The following is a 12,252-nucleotide window of genomic DNA, read 5'->3' as shown; positions in this document are numbered from 1 at the left end:
GATATCACGAATGTGATATAACTGACGCGCAAAGCTAGAGGACAACACACGAGCCTCGCACCAGGCTTGTGCCCTATGGGTAGAGCAATCCACAAGAATACAATCACTGCTGGCGATGTATCGATTGACATGAGTCCGACCAGGCGTCTACTGAAGTTCTTGGAACTCAAGTGGCGCGTGTGGAGACAAGGGTTGCTCACTATCGACCGCAACGGGGATGGAAGGCGATTCAGCCCACCATGCTGAGCGGCTTCGTGACGATGAGGGTTGATTATAAAATCCACCTCTCGTGCACACTTGGATTATCCTGTCGATCCATTGCCAGTCAATGCGGGAATCATGATTGCGAGATATTGCCTGCCGCGCGGCGCCTCGCGAAGATGAATGGCATCCGGTTGCCCGAGCGGTCATTTGATAAGCACAACTGAAGTACGAGAAACTTGGCACCAAGTTGCCACGCTCAGACAGTTATAAGGACCAACATGCAGGTCTCGCCGAGGGTACTTCATTGCACGCACACGCTGCAGGTGACAGTCAACGGCGAAAGCCGAGGAGAGAAAAGAAAAAAAAATTGACCGGAAGTATCCGGGATCGGGAACGTGGTGTTTGCGCGACTAAGGATCGGGCAATTTCTCCGGGCGTGGGACACTTCGAGGCGCCCGCTACTCAGCAAGTGATCAGCTTCTGTGTGCAACAGATCCTTGTGGTGGAAAGGGGCTCTTTTGAATTCATCATCCTCCTGCGGGAATGCATCGCGCACGCCAACCCGTGGACTGATGAAAGGTGCTATGGGGATAAGATTCCCGGATCTGATGATAAACGCAGCTTCTGAAACTGGGTAGACAGAAACCAGAAAGGATGCCACATCCTTAGCGACAAGAGACGTCACGGCGTCGCGCTGATACCCTCGATCTTAAACTTTAATGATACAGAATTCAACTATAAGCGTACTGTGTTGCAGACACACAAAAAAAACACGATTCTATAAGTGAAATTACGAACGGTGTTCTGCCTCAATGGCTCGTCTCCTTTCTTCTTCTTTTTCAGTCCAAAATGCGAACCCGTGTTTAGTTGTTGGCCAAAGAGTAGCGTTGATAAAGCCTGAAGGAGGGAGATTGCAAATATCGTCTATCCAAGCTTCACTGTGGGGCATGGGCCATGCGAACCAAACCGGATGATGCTGATTGGCCCTACCTCAACACGATAGACAGGGCGACTGACGCGTGATACAGACAACAATACACAGAGCCCGCCACCTGCGGCTGGCAGAGTTTCATCTAGTTTTATCGAATCAAAAGCAATCAGGCAAGTCATCCGCATCAGCGGATGGGTCTTCTGATGCTGTTTAGACTCCATGCCTGCTGTGTTGAACCGAAGCCTAGTGACGCAATAATCGCCCACCGACAAATCCAGCGGTCCATAGCACTACAATTTTTTTTTCTCAAACCATTGTAACATTCATGATGGCATGCGGATTATATATAGAATTCATGATATTACGCATCCAGCGAGGGTGGTGCACCGCTGTTCCTATCAGGCTCAGAGTGGTTGGATTCATAAATTCTCCTTCGTTCCTTCTCGGTTGCAAATCCGAAGCGGCGTCCTGTCGTTAGCCAAAGACCGGTGTTGATGAGGCCCGATGCGCTATACACGGCCATCGCAAAAATGATCCATCCGGGTCCTACTCTACGGCATGGACCCTTTGAACCAAATTGCACTAACCGAATGATGCTAATTGGTGCCACCTCAATAACATACGCTACGATTGGTGAATTAATGATATCCACCGTTAAATAGGAGATATCCTACCAAGAGAGTACCACATCATCCTCCAAGCTTCTTCCACTGAATAAACAGGTACATGACTGGAGTGTTCTGTTTCCTGTCTTTCCGCGTCAGCGTGACGGAGGGTGCCTATGAGAACCCAACCATATCCTAGAATTGACGTGAGCGCCGCAAGCCACATCAGCGCATAGCATACGCCGATCTGTAGCCTGGCGTTCGTAGGGCTATGGTGAGCTATCCAACACCAAAGTCCAGTATTCCCATAGAGGTTGTGTATCAGTGATGACGGTGGAACGATGAGGACAATAAGGAACGCAGGGAATAGCAGAAGTAGACAACAAGAGACTGTCTTCGGATGATGCACGATCCACCCGACATGAAAATAATATCCGACGACCAGTAAAGCCACCAAAAATGCTGAAAGGGCCGTTCCTGCATCACCGATTTGCTGAAGGACCCCTGGGTGGCATGTTGAGGTCATGAAATCTTCAAGCTATCCGCAATCATACACACCTTGAGCGTCACAGTATCTTCCATCTTGGCTTACATCCCCAGACACAGCCCATTTAAATGATAGGGCGGAAGAAACACCCTGGATAGCATCCATTGAAATCCAGTAGACAAATACGAGGCCTAGAGGGGTGAAATGACGTTTCCACCCCAATCGATGCCATCGACACTAAGGACATGAAGCCACTGAGGATTCTGCAGCAGCACATACCAAGTATTCACCCTTACCAATACGAAACACAGTAGACAAACCGCGCATGTAGCCGAAATAGCCCCGATGAATGCAGCAATCTGGATCAGTAAGTGAGTGATCACTGAACCGGACTAGAGGACTGGGAGCTTGACGAACACCGAGTGTCACACTTATCGATCTATTGTTGTAATAGTCGTAGGGTGTATTGGGGGGTGCTAGCGGATTGCAAACGTCTCCTTTGTTCCCCATGGTATTCAGGCTCTCGAAGAGAAGGAACAGATATCAAGGACGCAAGGGGGAGGAGTTATCTTGGAGGAGCCGTGAACCCCTTAAATGTGGTGCCTTGTCCCCATTAAAGGCGCGACACCATGTCCCTTTAGGGCTGTGGTACTAGGCGCTGTTCACCCAAACGGAAACCTGTGCAGTCTGTGAAAGGAAATTGTTTTATTATGACGCGGACAAATTCAAGTAAATACATACGGAGATCATTGGAGGGTGAAGTGACTGTGCGATCCACGTCTGCCGATGTAAAGCCGCTCTGACCTGTGGTGACAGAAGATGTGCGTAAGGTTTTCATAATCCCATTGTCTGTGGCAGAAGTTCGTGTGGAAATCCAATGTGTTGTTCCCAAGGGTTATGGCACAAATTTTCAATTGCTCAGCGCCGCGCGTGCGCCGCGAACGCAGGGGTTGGTATTACCTGTGGATCCTCTGGGGGGTGGCCAAGACAATGGTCACCCCGCGAAGGTATTAACGACTCCATATGATCATACCCACGGTGGCTCTCAGTTGACCATTAGATGTAGGACCGTGCAGGCCTTCTTCGGCGTGGGGGGGAATAACCCACGCGTCGGAGGCTCTTACATGCAGTTTCAGGCTTCAGAGGGCAAAGAGCGGTTCCCTGTAAGAAGTTGAATGAAGGACTGCCACATATAGACAAGTACATCCCAGCGCCTCGTTGTGCCTGAGCAGCCAATTGAACGGCTGCACGCGTTATCATAATCCAAGCTGAACTGCCGGGATGTTGGAAATTATACGATATGTAAAATGAATTAGTTGTGCAGGGGCCATTGAAATACGACGATTAATTTCAGGCGCGCGTCGCGGCTTAAACCGCTTGAGAGTATTGTGCGGGAGGGGGGGTCAATTTTACTTAAAAGCCGTCAGGACATGCGCTATCATAAAGAACAATGCCATGAGGGATTTGCACGCAGCGTAATCAAGGGAGAACCAGGTTAAATGGCCTGCCTTTTCGGCCGAGCCTGGCTTCGGTAGAACTAAAGGAATGTGATATAACTGACGTACAAAGCCAGAGGACAACATATGAGCCTCGCACCCAGGCTAACTCGAGTGCACCCCATGGGTAGAGCAGTCCACAAGAATACAATCTATCTGGTGACGTGTCGGTCGACATATGACCAGGCATCTATCTATTGAGGCTCTTGGAACTCAAGTGCCGCTTGTAGAACCAAAGGTTGCTCACCATCGAGCACAGCGGGGATGGAAAGCGATTCAAGCCCACCGCGCTACGCTGTTTCGTGACGATACAGGCACGGAGGAGCCTTTTGTGCACATTTGGATGGTCCTGTCAATCAATCAGTGCGGGAATCATGATTATGACAAATTGCCACCAAGTTGCCGCGCTCAGACAGTTATGAGATCCGACATGCAGGTCTCACCGAGGGGTCCTTCATTACCGATTGAGTACAAAGGTTGACTCCTTGTATGTCAGTTGTCAAAGAGCAGAACGGCAAAAGCCGAAGAAAAAATTGACCGGAAGTATCCAGGACGTCAGCTGGAGCCATCTCTCTCCCTGACCCTCGTCCTGGCTGCCAGCCCGATCTGGCTCGTGCAACTAAGGATCGGATCGGGCATTCTTCCCGAGTGTGGGACATGAAATCACTTCTTTCGAGGCCGCCCGCTGTGATCAGTGTTGCAACAGACCCTCGTGGTAGAATTAAAGGGGCTCTTTTGAATTCCTCATCCTCACGCTTCGCGCTCGAACGAATGGCTCGGACGCTGGCACACCTACTTATATCACCTTGCGCATCGCACTAGCGATACATGAGCCAAGGCACTCAGGCTACCACGCGTTAGTTCTCGACCTGTGGACTGATGAAAGATGCAACGGGACAAATCTTCCGGATCTGACGATAAGCGCCGCTTCTGAAACTGGGTAGACAGAAACCAGAAAAGATGCCACACCGTTAGCAACAAGAGACGTCACAGCGTCGCGCTGATTACCCTCCACCTTAAACCTTAATGATACACATTAAAATTCAATTATAAGCGTACTATGTTGCAGACACAAAAACACAATTTCATAGGCGAAACTACGAATGGCGTCCTGCCTCAATGGCTCGTCTCCTTTCTTCTTCAGTCGAAAATCCGAACCCGCGCTTAGTTGTTAGCCAAAGAATCGTGTTGATAAGGCCTGATGCACCAAGGAGGGAGATTGCAAATATCGTCCATCCAGGTTTCACTGAGGGGCATGGGCCGTGCGAACCAAACTGCACCAACCGGATGATGCTGATTGGCCCTACCTCAATGCAATAGGCTGCGGTTGAAGAACCAAAGGACCGCAGTCAGGGATCTGTATACTCCATACTCAGTGGGGGGGATGCATTACCTAGAGAATACCAGAACATTCCCCATGCTTCCTTCGATGTCCATGTAGGAAGGACGATGTCGCTGTCGGTCACCACCTTGGACGGATTCCAACCGATGAGCGTGCCTATAAGCACGTAGCCATACCCAAAGACCGATGTCAATGCAGCAAGCCACATCAATGCATAGCAGGCGCCGATCTGTAGCCTGTCGTTCGTGGGACTGCTATGAGCTATCCAGCACCAAAGCCCGGTGTTCCCGTAAAAATGGGATATTACGCTAGCTGGCGGAACGATAAGGATGACCAAGATCATCACCATGGATATAATCAAACACCATGATACCGTCCTTGGATTCGAAACAATCCAGTCGACACGATGATAATACGCAACGACGAGTACGGCGACGGAGAATGCCGCAAGGGCCGTCCCCGCATCACCAAACTGCTCCAGTACTCCTGAAAAAAAAAATCAAAAGCCAGTCAGTGACTCCTCGGATGCATGCCCCCCCGCTTTCATGCGTACCTTGAGCGACACAATAATTCCCGCCTTTGTCTACTTTCCCTGAAACGGCCCATCGGAGTGAAAGAGCATACGATGTGCCCTGCACGATGTCCATTAGAATCCAGAAGGCAAAAAGTACGCTGAGTGGACGGAAGTGACGTTCCCATCCTTGCCGACCCCATTTGATCTATAACCAGAAAGTCAATGCGAGCTTGAGAACGCGCACGAAAGTGTTCATCCTTACCAATACGAATCCCAGGAGGAAAACTGCGCATGCTACTGAAACAGTTCCAATGAACGCGGCTATCTAGACCGGGAGAAATTAGTGAGGAAAACAGTCAAAAGAGGTCCAGCAGGCGCTAACGTACTCCTAGAGCTACACTCAGGGATCTATCGTTCGCGAAATAGTATGGGGTATCCGGCGGAGCTCGCGGGTCACAGATCACATCGCGAGGAGTCTGCATGAAGCCTCCAGTGGGGTGGAAAGAGGATGGGTTTTGCCAGGCAAAGGGAGCTGGCTTTTAGCGGTGAAAAATAATACTGATCATTTCATATCTTGCGGCTGGGCGGCTGTGCAATGGACCTTTGTGGCAGTTACAAGGCACACGACTCACCAGAATGTTACCCGTCTATTGAATCCTCATGCGATGACATCCAATAGCTATAGAGGCTGCCTGCTTGGAACTCACAGCCAGAATCGAGTGAACATACTTCAACACAGGTTGAACTGTGTTCTATAAATACGCCGCATTGGCGCCCGCCAGCGCTATTATAACGAGAGACGCTCATTCCGGAGTTGCACGTCCGCGCCGGATCCGGCATCTGTCCCCACAAAGAATAAATGAGTGGAGATATGAAATAGGGGGGCCACGCGTCGTCACCTCGGGGTGTCTGTGCTGAATGCGGGAAAGCTGCGAATGAGCTTCATGACAAAACTTGAACGCACTGAGGTATGGAGACGTTGGGTTATCTTTATCCTAGGAACCCCCGTCACATCCTAACAACCCTCAGCATACTTTCATGTTCAACCAACGTCATAGCAGCCAAGTGAATGCAGGTACTAAGCACCAATTTTGAGTTTTAACGTGTATACAACTTCCGCACAACATCGCCACCACGCCATGGCAGGCAATTTCACCTCTCTTTGATTCATCATCATCTAGTACAGTGTACATGTATGCCACCTGCAAAAGCACCCACGTCCCTAAAATGATCACAACAACAACGTCAAACAACAACAGCGAAAACGAACAATCGAACAAATAATCACCCAGGTTGAACATGGAAAACCAAAAAAAAAAAAAAAATACATGCGAGTTATCGGTATCGTGGATGAGGTGGTGCTAAAATACAAGGTACTATCACGAGTGTGTAGTTGGTAAAGATTCAACAGCCCAAAAAGACAAAGGGACCTGTCCGAAAAAAAAAAAACCCACAGAGCAAAGACTGAATAAATAATCAATACATGAAAGCGCTCTGCCATGCGCGACACTGGGCTTCATCGTTATTCGTCAGTCTTGCCGCTCGTTCGGCGATTGAAGCTCGATTTCTTGAACCCTCCTTGATTTGCTTGTCAAGGAACTCGCTCATAGGATCCGGCGATGATCGTGCTGCCGCTCCCGTGGCGTTGATGCGGATAAGCTTTGTGAATAAATTGCGACATGCCGACCACTTTACGCTCCCATCCTCATCTGATGATGCAGCTACGAATGAATCGCGTAAATTATCACGGAGGGCATCTAATAACTCAAGGTGTAAAGATGAGGGGGGACAGGGAAACGAGATGGGGACTGCTTACCGAGTGGGTAAAGGCATGGGCCCGCAATGTCGAATCTCTTCTTCGATTCCTCAATACGCCCGAGAGACTCCTGGAAGAGGACTCGGAACTTCCCTTCTGCGTCTTTCACTGATTCATTTCGCGTATGCTTCAGGCCACGAATATGGTCGGAATTCAGGGCTTGCATGATTGCGCACATACAAGCATAATTCCCATCCCGTCGACAGCGCTAGAGCGATGATCGTCAGGGAAGAGCCAACAACAACAAAGCCACATCGTAACGTACATCCGCTAGTTTCAAGAAACATCTATACCATTCTTTCCGCTCCTCGAAACCATTGCAGAGGATGGTGTTCAGGACCCAGTAATATATCTAATACATAATCATCAGCGCTTGAACACAGGAAATGGGAGTTTGGCTATACCTCTTCGGACGTATTGAAGAGCTGAGGCCCGGGTTGACGAGACCATTCCCTTGCGTGGGGTGAATACACCCACTCAAGCCATTCCATAATAGTTAGGGGAAGAAGCCTTTCCCTCATGTCCATCTCCCGTTGACGCAACGCCGCAATGACCTTCCGCGTGACGCTGCGCCTTCGAGAACGCAACTTGTCCGCGATTTTCCTGTCTTCAAGAATGGAAGAGGTATGTGTATTTACCGGTACATGCCTCTGACGTGGGGGCCCAAGGGTAGGATAGTTTAGAAATACTGGGTCTGCAAGCATGTGCCGGGCATCTGCGGCCAAAGCTAAACTCTTGCGGACCACCCACTCTCTGACGGAGTCTTCAACATGACGGTCCTTGAAAGCATCCATTGACCAGAGCTTAGCTATTTGGATAGCCCTAAAGGGAAGGCTGAGAAACGGATGACATAACGTCTGGAAGGTACTCACGGCAGTAGAGAGTGAGTGTTGGAACGCGAGGCGATCTTGAGGGCGTCCAACACAGCTATGCCATTTGCAAAAGCTCTGTATGTGACCAAGAACACGATCTTGGTCTCAAGGTCTGTGGTTGTTTGTGAAATGAGCGATTTTTTGCCAAAAGATGACTCTTATCATTCATTCCTACCAGATGATTCCAATGCAAGAGACAGATGGGAATGCCAGTGTTTAGGTGACTCGGGTATATCTCCTATTTGAAAACATTCCTCTAGGGGGGACTCGAACATAAATGATGGCAGGGTTGGAGGGTCGGAAGTTTGGGATGACTCCAGTGACACGGACCGTGAAGGTGTGGGTCGGAAACGAAGAAACCGCCCTAGAGGGGCCGCACAATGGTGTCACTTGAGTATTCGACCAGATGGAATAAATAATCTCACTTTCTGAATGAGTTGGGCTCTGCGGTGTTGTTGGGTCCAATAAAATCCCTGTCTTCGCGATAAACATGCGAGTGACGGCCTCCGTCTGGCGTTCGGTATCTGGTCCCACAAATTTAATCACCCTCTTCAATAGATTCTGATGCGTGATTATTGGAGGCTCTCCCGGGAACAACTGTGCAAGGTTTTGCCAAATGACTGACGCAAACCACCAGCAGTTGAGAGAGAACAGGCGGTATAACGGCGACTCTCGCTCAATTATACGCCAAAGGTCGACGACGTTGCCAAGTTTCAACCCTCGAGTGACGATGGATCGAACGTGTTGATCCGAGGAAAGTTTGGCTTCGTGGAACGATACCGTCAAGGTGTCGGAGGCGCGAGGGTCCTGAAACGGGAGTGATGCAAGGCGTATGAGGGTTGGACGTCGTTCGCATCGAATCCATACGTTTTTCCCGCCTAGGTACTCTAGACCGGCAGTGCCATGAGCATAACAATGTATTCGTGGGTCTTTTTAGGGATTAGGGACCCGTCAACACGAGAAACATCACAGACCGCGCAAGGACACACACCTGAGCTCTGCAGAGTCGGACTAGAAGTACGTCTGAAGACAGGAATTTTTGAAGGTCGGCGCGATCGTTGGTGATGCAGTCGCAAAAGAGCTTTAGGGGCCATGCTACGGGTTCATCGGCGCTTGCAAAGGCAGCAAGGTTGTGAGACGAGATTGCGGGCTCAACTCCTTCGGATACGGTCATATGGTCATAGGTCATGGAACTGAGGTCGTCAAAATCTTATTGGTCGAGGGTGTGTACGAGAAAGTGCGGCGGTGCGGCCCTGCAGACTGGGCCAGTTTTTATCATTGGGGACTAATTGCAATTAACATTTACGTTTTTCCATTTCGGGAGTCAAGTGAGTCAAGTGTTGCGCTGTACAGACGCGCGTTAAATCTCCGCAGTGTTACCCGTTCCACTGCCTTAACACCGATCAGGGGGTCGTGCGTGCTTGACCCACTTGTTGATCGAGGATGGGCGCGAGTCCAACCCCACAAATCGTTTCCCGTTGAATCGTGGGAACTTGGTCTTCTCCTTCAACTTGACTGTTTTCCTAACGCGCTAACAATCACGGAAACTTCTTTTTTTTTCCTTTTTTTCTTTTCATTGCGCATGGCCAGCTGATGTCGGGTGGGCTTCCTCCCCCTCATTGTTTTGTGTTTGTGAGCAGGTATTCTTACTTCACCGTCGGATGATACGCGCGCTGCCTCGAGTACTGTACTCAGTATTTCGCCGCGATTAATCTTCCTTGTATTTTGGACTAGATGGAGAGTGACACTGCTGTGCAGGTAGTCATTCCGCAGATATATGCGGCCGCTGTGTTAGACAAACCGCTTGTGTGTTTTCCTCCGGTATTTTTCCGGCATCTTAACAATTCCCAGCGCCTGAAGTTCTGTGGCACTTCTTGCCGTTGTTGCTTTCGTCTATGTCTCCATTTAGGTGCCCTAGTTATTAGTACTTGGCTTCATACCTCGTTTGGAGCTTGTCCTTGACTTTTTGCTCCAACCATCACTCAGGGACTTCACATCAAATATTTTGTCCACTGATTCATGATTTTCATCTTCTCTCCCATCTGCATCACCATTTGTGCCGAACACTTGATTGCACATTGGGAGGGCCGACTACGATTGTAGTGATGGCGTAATAAACGGAGTCCGTCATGTCAGCCCTTACCGCCTTTGTGTGTGAACGTCGTGATGATCTCTCATTCAGGCTCTGCCTTCTTATCTGTGCTTCGGGGTTCTCGCGAGCTGTTCCGCCTCGCAGAAAGAAATGCTGGCTTATTCATGAATCGTTTTTACGCTTGAAGATTGATCATCATCGATGCCACATCCGATTGTTCCAAGTCTTCAATCCAAAGAAGGCTGAGGTTTCCGTTGTACATATCGCACCTTGCGGCGAAACTTGAGCGTTTGGGGTCGTGGGACTGCTTGTCCTTCTCCAGTGAAATGCGGCGTGCGATGCATTGATATTTCACATCTTTTGAATCAACAGTGATGACCCATTGGACGGACGGGGTAAGGGGTCATAAATACGGCACACGGAGACGACACGCAAATGCCCCCTTGCGGGTCATGACTAAAAAACAAGATATGCAGTAGCGGTGCACGGCATTGCGCAAGCCTTAGTTTCTTTCATATTCTCAGGCACAGCTCGGACATTTGTATTTGGGCAGCTGCCCCCTCTCTTTTGGCAGCATGTGTGACACAAGGGGCTTGGATGGAAAGATTCGATAGCTCGTGCTGTTTGGTTTGGCTGTGTTTCCATGATCCGAGTTACCAGCTGTTTCTCTTCCACCGGTACTGTGCTATGGGCTGCCAGCTGGTTATTCTTACGGTTCTGCTGTTCGGATGCCATCGGGGCACGCAACCCTATTTGTGCATTTGTATTATTAGTCTGCGCGGCAGTACTCTTGTTGCACTGCCCAGAACTTGCACTGACGTTTTCCACGGCACGGGTCGAGTTACGCCTCTGTACTCCGAGCCACGAGTCTTTGGGGAGTCATGCTGGGCAGTGTTCGCTTTTATTTCTAGTCCACGAATCCCCATTGCAAAGAATATATAGCCACCAACGAATAATTCAGCGGGTCTGACCCAGCTATCGACATGGCATTCAACGCAGTTTTCATTTCGGGTTGTATCTTTAGATGTGATTCCAGTACGTTGCCTCCTTGTCGTCCAATCATCGCCCCAAGCGGTTTGGGCCAGGTACAACCCCTACCGTACTACTCTTCAATACGCTAACCCTTTAACTAGTGGGAACGGGCCCTACGAATACGGCGGCCGAGCCAACTCTAACCCCCTTCCCCTTGGTGTCTTGTTTGCTTTTTGGGCATGTCTCCCGCACGCAATAACTTTTCGTGGCCGGCGGCGGGTTACATAAATGGACGCGAATCCACCTGGTGTGCGAGCGAGCGCGCAGGTGTGGGCAGATGCTACATAGCGATGGTCAGTGGTCCTGACTTGGCCCATGCGGCATAGAGTAAGAAGGTGGGTCACCGACCTCCCCGCTATTTCCGATGACGTTCCAAGGAATTGTTGGTGTCATGGTTGTCCTGGGAGCATCGTGCCAGTGTTTGCGAGAATGCGCGCTAGGGTGCATTGGTTCCGACCCGGTAACGGAACTGGTTCATCGCACTAGGTGGGCACAAATGGGACATTCCGTCCTCGTTCTCCTTCCACAGACGCGAATATCTACTCCAGACCTCCTAGACCATACCCAGGGTAACAGGGGAACAACACGCAAAATCAGTCTGGCGGATTCACAGCAAGGCGGTGGTGCGCTGCGCTCGGTCAAAACGAGCGCTTCCTTCCGTCGCTGGAGTGCCAGCTTGGCGTCATTGAGTGCATGTTGTCAAGATCGCGCCTTTATTTCTGCGAACGAGTATATGAATATATTGTGTTTGCTGGAGCCGTCGGCGTGTTTCTCAGATATTGTGACCAGTTTGAGGCATAATATATGCATGTATCATACGCCAATATATTGGTGCCACAGTCACATCGTTCACCGAGCTTG

The sequence above is a fragment of the Cantharellus anzutake genome (assembly GCF_015039405.1).
Source record: "Cantharellus anzutake strain C23 chromosome Unknown EI90scaffold_218, whole genome shotgun sequence".
Classification (NCBI taxonomy): domain Eukaryota; kingdom Fungi; phylum Basidiomycota; class Agaricomycetes; order Cantharellales; family Hydnaceae; genus Cantharellus; species Cantharellus anzutake.
The sequence above is the reverse complement of the archived record's forward strand: the minus strand, read 5'-3'. Positions refer to the sequence as shown.